Consider the following 7,352-nt stretch of genomic DNA (forward strand, 5'->3'; position numbering starts at 1 on the left):
TTCATCTGTCATTTTCTCTCCTGCCTCACACAGGCTGATCTTTTAGATAGCGCTTGGATTATTTCTCTTCTGACTACTTTGTACAGGTCCACAAATGTCGTTTTGTGTTAAATACTGTGTTTTGTGTGCCTCTTTCCTGTCCTCTCTAACCCCAGCCGGCTAAGCAAGAAAGGGGAGTTCAACAAAATGTAGATTCAACACAATCTGCTGGCTTCCTTTGATAACTTTTACCAACTAGCTTTTAATAATGTACTGCCTGAATGTTTTGTATTATAATACGAATTAAAGTGACTGTAATTATATTTAAATCTGGATCTGATTTATGATCTGGTCTTTTTTTTTTCTATAGTGCCCTCAGAGGACTTTTGTTGTGAATTGGTGCTATATAAATGTTCTCTTTATGAGCATCTCAATGATTCTTATGGGTCAAAGTTTTGTTTATCAAACTGGAAGCATACTCTTCAATGCAACGTCACTTCCTGTTTAACAGCCAGCAGACCTGTACGGTGTAGTAGTGGTGCAGTATGATTCTAGGCCACGAGACACTTGTTGTCTGAAATTAGGACTGCGTAAACATAAATGGTAAATGCTGAGGGTGTGCGTCTCTGGTCTGTGGCCTATACAACATGATACAATTCAGGCTTTAATCATGATTAGGTTCAGCTTTGAACCACAATACAGCCTGTAAGCACAATATGATTTGACCTTTATTCACAACAAAAATCAGCCTTAAACGCAGCTGGAGCTCAGTTGTTAGAGCAGTTGTCCTCCAATGAGAGAGTTGTTGGTTTGATTCCTGGCATTGGTCACATGTTGAAATGTCCCTGGGAAAGACACTGAACCCTTCACTGACTCTGATGTGCCCCATCGGTGTAGGAATGTGATCTAAAGCATTGATTAGACTCTAAAGAATGATTTATTCAGGTTAGCTTTGTAGAGATGCAGTGCTATATGAACGTGTGAGTGGATGGGTAAATGAGGACAAACTATATAAGTACAGTATGATTCAGTCTTTAATTATGATACAATTAAGCCTTTAAACACAATACAGTTAAACCTATGGTCATGATACAATACAGCATTTACTCATGATTTGATTCCGTCTTTAACTACGACACAATTCAGCCTGATTCAGATAATTATCAGAAATCCAGTGTCTATCTATCCAGGTCTGGTGTCTGTCTCCAGCAATCACTGTACGAGAGGCGGGGGACACCCTGGACAGGACGCAAGTCCATCACAGGGACACACAGAGACAAACAGTCATTCATGCTCTCACTCACACCTAGGGACAATTTTCTCTTTTTGTTTGTATATTTGTTGTTCATTTATCATGTTACTGGTTTGCCGTTCATTTATCTTACTCCCTGTCTGTTTGTCTCTTAGTTTTGTGTGTTTATTGTCTTTGTTGATTTTGTTGTCTTTGTTAGGGCTCACCCTTTCAAACTCTGACTGAGACAATCTGAGGTTTTACAGAAACACAAACTCACGTGCAGCCTGTTTATCCTTGCCTCTCTCTCACACCCACACACACACGCATATCTGCGTTTACAGATGGAAAAAAACAGACTAAACATCCCATTTCCATCAGCCTCCAAAACCTTTCGATGACATGTAGTAAACGTGAGCCCGGACTGAACCGACCCTGAAACGTGGAGCAACAGAGATTACAGCTCCTGACAACTCTGAGGTCTGAGCATGTGACAACGCAACCAAAAACAAATCTTTCATCCAAAACCGGAATAGGCTTTAACCCTCCTGAAGCCCTAAAAAAGAGAGCGAGAGAGAGGTAGAGAAGCTCTTGCGATTTAGGGTCAATTTGACCCAAACATCAGCTATAAAGGCCAGGCTTTCCTCTGGAAAATATCTGGGAGTTTGTTTTTTTTTCCCTTTCACTTCAAACGAGAAAAAGGAAAACAACGGCTCTTTGTGCTTTCTTCAAAGAAACTCAGCTGATTTAATAAAAGTTCTGACCCAACTCAAAACACACTAAAAAATGTCCTGTTTGTTCCTCTGGTGCTTGAACCTTTCTCATCCAGGACAAAACCGTGCAGACCTATTTCCATGTCAAAGCAGAACAGAAAAAAGGATGTTTCCTTTTTTTTTTTTTTTTTTTTTGGTTTCTTTTCTCTCTGTAGCCCCGACGTGCTTCTAAAAGATACCACAGGAGGCGGACTGTAAAGAGACATATTTGTTTCAGGGGTTTTTATCCAAAGGAAAGCTGTTTGGCGCACAGTTGAACAACAACCCCCACTGTAGACCAGCCTAACAAAAAATCCAACGCCCCCTGGACTCGTTTCAGGGCCAGTCTGGGCATATTTTACTGCTACACACAGGAAAAAAAACAAACAAAAAAAACTACTCACACAGATTCCTTTTGGTCGCACTGTGTTGTAAAACTGCTCCTGGTAGTTCGTTTGAGCCTCGGAGCTGCGTGCAGCCGTCGGAATGGTAAACTTTCATGAGATGGAAATGGGGAAAAGGAAGCGGGGACGACCATCACTTTATGACACAAGCAAAGAAAAAGGAGCTGCTTTGAGTTGTGCTGGAGCCCTAACAAGATTTAGAAAGTTACAAGGGCTGGTGAAGATTGAGAGGGGGTCTTCACAGTGCCTGAGCAAAGAGTCCAACAAATCAAACATACATGTATGAGATTGTATTTCTGACAACACACAACCCCCTTTTTTTAAAAACTTCAGAAACTCCAGGTAAACAACTTGGTCACATGTAAGCCAATCCTATGGCACACACGCAGCAACTGAAATCCATTACTTTCATACATGACAGTCGACAAAATATGCAATTCTGTGCTAGAAATCAGCTCTCTGGAGTAAAATATGGTGCTACCAAGAAGAAAGATGTCACCAAACAACCACCTGGGAATATTACAGCTTTATGACTCTGAGGTAAAACAGACCTGATGCAGACATCTCACCTACCTGTCGGAAGAAAAAAAAAACACAGGAAGGAGCTGAAATTATACATCATTCAGCAGAGGAAAAAAATACCACAGGACCTAAAAATTCAACCTTTTTTAATCTCAGATACCTTTAAGAAATATGAAAAAAAAAACTCAAATCTGGGATCTTTATCTTCAAATTATGCACTGTTTTGTTCCTGTGAAATATGGAAATGAAATAAGATGACAATCCTTGATTCTGTGACAATAAAGCCACATCTTTAGGTTGTAACAAGCAGGGAGACGAATCAGCAGTTCTTTGTGTTGATGGATAGAAACAGGAAATAGTTCCCAGCTCTGTGATTTAACAGTCCGCTGAGAATCTTCAAATATCCTATAATACACGGAAACAGTGTGAAAATAAATGGAAGAGTAGCATTCCTTTCATGCCAGAATTTTAAACTATCTTATGATGACAAATGACAAAGGTACGGTCATTTTGGTCAAACATTACATATGACGTTTTGCGTGATCTTGTGCGATATTACAAGATCTTACATGAAGGTTAGCTGTTTTTGTGTTGGCTAAGGTTGATTAGCTGTGGCGGCCATCTTCAATTGGGTTGACTTTAAAAGTTAATCAGTTGTAGATCTACATCCAATGATTACTTTCTGAGAGTTTCACTGAAATCTATCCAGCAGTTTATGTGATATTTTGCCAACAGATACGCAGTTGACTTCGATAATTAATGGCAAAGTTTTAAAAACAGATCTTGTGCGATCAGAGTATTTGTTGAGAATCACTCTCAGCTACTGCCCCGCCAAAGCTTAGCTGCATATCTGTAAAACTGAAAGAATTACAGCCATTTCTGTTTTTGATAAGGTGGCTTAGCTGTGACGGCCGACTTGAATGGGGTTGACTCCAAAAGTTAATGAGCTGTAGATGTAAATCCAGTACATACTTTCTGAAAGTTTTGGTTAATTCCTTGCTCCGGTTTGTGAGATATTTTGCTAAAACTACTGACACACACACACACAAGCAAAAACCAAGAGGCGTTTTCTGATTCCTTATCACACAGCAAAGACGTGTGAGCCTGAGAACAGAATCAGATTCTGTCAGATTATCGTCCCGTGTGTATTTGCTTTATTTAAACTGAACCTTCAGTCGGTTCGTCTGCAGCTGGAGTCTCCGCCGAACGTTTCCGATGGGCTTTCAGGAATCCTCACTGGAAATCGTATAGAAAAGCCGAATGTTCTCGCTCATCCCCGTCCGGGCGATCTCCAAAGAGGAATAAAATCTGCTGAACTTCTCTTTTTCTTCCCGACTCCTTCTCTGACATGGCGGGCAGCCCAGTGCATAAAACACTGTGGTTTACAGAAACTATGGCCTCTTGGAAATATGCTCTCTGTTGACTCATTCTCTCAGCCACATTCTTCATCAGCAGAGTCCTTCCCGTTGGCCATGAGGACAAAACATCTTTTCTGGCCCAGTTAATCACACAGTGAGCTCCCCCCCGCCTTTTAACTATCAAGTTTGTGCTCTAACATTTGGAGAACTGAAGAAAAGAACAGAGGCAGCAGAAAATGAGGGGAACGAGAAAGAGAACGGGTGAGCGTTCGCTGGCCAACAGCGGAGTCCAGATCCCCCCCGCCCCGGATTTATGTGTGTGCATAACTCTCCCTCTTTTCTTTCTATCCTGCTTTCGTTCTTTCGTTCTGCTCTGGGGTTTCCAGCACAGAGCCCAGATTCACGTAGCCACCAACTTGTCATGCGGGCATCTGAGTGGAGCTCCCGGCGCCCTGCGGACGCCAACGATTCTGCTCAGATCCGGAGAGCAGAACTTCTGGATCTGAAAAAGCAGAACGGACGATGAAGCAGACGCCATCCGTTCGACTGCGGCCAGAGTTAGGCAGCTATCATCATGTCATGTAAAACGTCTTACCACCCCCTCCCAGCCTACAGCTCACAGACTGAAGTCCTATTCATGATGATCACTCAGACCCAACAGCCGAGCCATAAAAGCCCAAGTTAAACAGGATTAAAGAATGCAGCCGTTCTCAGACTCACCCTGCTGGCTGCTGGTGTCAGGCTCCATGCTGACCTCTCAGAGTCAACACATCCTGACTGAAGGACCGCCGCAGGTACCGTTGTTCCGCCCGGGTCCAGAGCTGCCGGCTCAGATCGTGTCTCTGTGTTCCATCTGTCTGACTGAGCTTCTCTGTGTGGAGATGGGGGGGGGGGAAACCGGACCAACAGAGCTCGGATGGGAGGGAGGAGACACGGGAGCAGCTTCCACATGGGCACAGATGGGTGGAGAGAGGCTGCGCCGCAGTCTTAACTCGTTTTATCAAACTTTTTTTTTGTTGTGAGTGAGTGTGTGTATATATAGACACACAGCCTAAATGTAAAAAGTGTGTGAATACAAACAGTAGTACAGCTCACGAATCTGGTACATTTTCAGTAGGGTACAAATCTGTACACGCGCCTCACTATCACACGTTGTTCACCACTCAATGCACTTATTTAATCTGTAGGAGGAAAACCGTTCAGGTCAGTTTGTGACACATCAACTTCACCGACATATCATATAATGCTAGACCAAATGTCTCCGTCGCTGTTGGGAATTGAAGCCGGCAGGACACGGTTTATGGGCACCGCCACGGTGCATTTTTGGGACGGGCGTACTAGCCGTGTGGGGATTTAGGTCTCGCCTACTCCCCCACACACAATCGTAGTGTTACATGAGCTTTATTTTAAGCATGAAATAACTAATGACAGGTAAACAAATGGAGCAAATGAGCATGAGAACATACAGCAGCAAGGTAAGAACTGTGAATCAACAAGAGTCAACAACTGAAAAAAACCACCAACCGTGTCATTTTTTTCCTTTTATTTTAATGAAAGCAATGTCACGTTGGTTTACATGGAGGGCAAACGAACTGGGACCATCTTGTTTGATGCCATATCTGCTCCAGCCTTAAGGTTTAACTTCCTACATGGTGTCCAGTGTACGCTTACACGTCAATACTCAACTCTGACTCTAACTCTGAAGCCGTGGACACAGCTAGCTGCTAACAGTTTGCCAGGTAGGTTAACAGCTGGTTAACACCTGAGAGGACTTCAGGTAAACCATCACATTTTTAGTCTCTCCCCCCCAAAAAACTCACTGTAATCAGAGAAAGAAACAAAAGCACACTTCTTGTGTTTGATCCCAAATACTGAGGTGCTTTGAACTGACCATCCAGTGCATGTGAATGGCTGCCAGTGCATGTTTTTTACCTGCTCAGGCCCAAAAACCACAACCTCTTTCTTGTCTGAATTCAAAAGCAGAAAATGAAGCGTCATCTCACGCTTGTAATCCAAGTAACTGATTGGGTTCATCAGGCTTTATGAAAAAGTATACCTGAGTGTCATCAGCATAACAAAGGTGAACCTATAATCCACACTAATTAAGTAAACCATTGATCTATGCTAAATAAACAAACCCATGAGCTCTACTGATAAACTAAACCAGTGATTTAGATGAAATAACTAAACTAGCGATCCACAGAATAAACTGAACCCAGGTTCTACCCATTAACTGAACCGAGACTGACAAAGTGAACCAATGATTTCCACCAATTACCTTAACCAAATCTAGGTAAACTTACTGCTCTAGTATCACCACACCAGGTGATAACTCACTGCACTATTTCATCTGCTGATTCACTACACTATTTGCCATGGTAGTAAAACTTGTTTATATGGGTATTTAAATGTCTGCACAAGTATACAGCAAGTATAACCCTAACACTAATGTAAATCAAACAGTTAGTATGAATCATGCATTTTAAATCTCCTAATTGAGTTGACATATTGTGAGTCAGTTAGGTGCTTTGCTTCCAAAAACAAACAAAAACCCAGGGTTCCAGACAACCAAAAACCAAAAACTAAACAAACAAACAAGAAAAATCCCACAGGGAAGTGACCTATGAGGATCTGACAGAGCAGGAATAAAAACAAGGAGCTTTTGTCTGCTGGGAGGGTTGATTAGTGAGTGAAACCAGCTGGGATGATTATGGATGGTTGATAGGTGTGTGTGTGTATGTAGGTGTGTGTGTGTGACAGGTAATGCAGGGGAGCAGAGGATGACTTTGGGCTGAACAAGTAACAGAAATACAGATGACTTAGAAACTGAACATACTGAAAAACAAAGCTAGACGTACAATCAAAAACACAATGAAACCTCAACACTGTGACAGCTGCAGTGAGTTTATAGACAGTTAGTTAGCTTTACAGTGAGTTGACCTCCTTAACCAATGAGCTTCTGACAAACTAAACCAGTGGTTTACACTGAATAACTGAATCCACAATCTATGCCAAGTACGTAAAGCCATGAGCCACACAGATTAATGAAACCCAGGCTCCACACCTGTTCTCTAAACTCATCATCTACACCTATAAACTAAATCAG

At 42.2% G+C, this 7,352-nt stretch overlaps 1 long non-coding RNA gene across 1 annotated transcript; it reads right to left on the reverse strand.

The window, feature by feature from the left end:
* Positions 1 to 4,226: 4,226 nt before the first annotated feature.
* Positions 4,227 to 5,863, reverse strand: LOC119617700. Its single transcript, XR_005234070.1, has 2 exons — positions 4,967 to 5,863; positions 4,227 to 4,748 (listed from the first exon to the last, which is right to left on the reverse strand). It is a non-coding gene; the product is annotated as an uncharacterized LOC119617700 (long non-coding RNA).
* Positions 5,864 to 7,352: the final 1,489 nt, after the last annotated feature.

Source organism: Kryptolebias marmoratus, linkage group LG14 (assembly GCF_001649575.2).
Source record: "Kryptolebias marmoratus isolate JLee-2015 linkage group LG14, ASM164957v2, whole genome shotgun sequence".
NCBI lineage: Eukaryota > Metazoa > Chordata > Actinopteri > Cyprinodontiformes > Rivulidae > Kryptolebias > Kryptolebias marmoratus.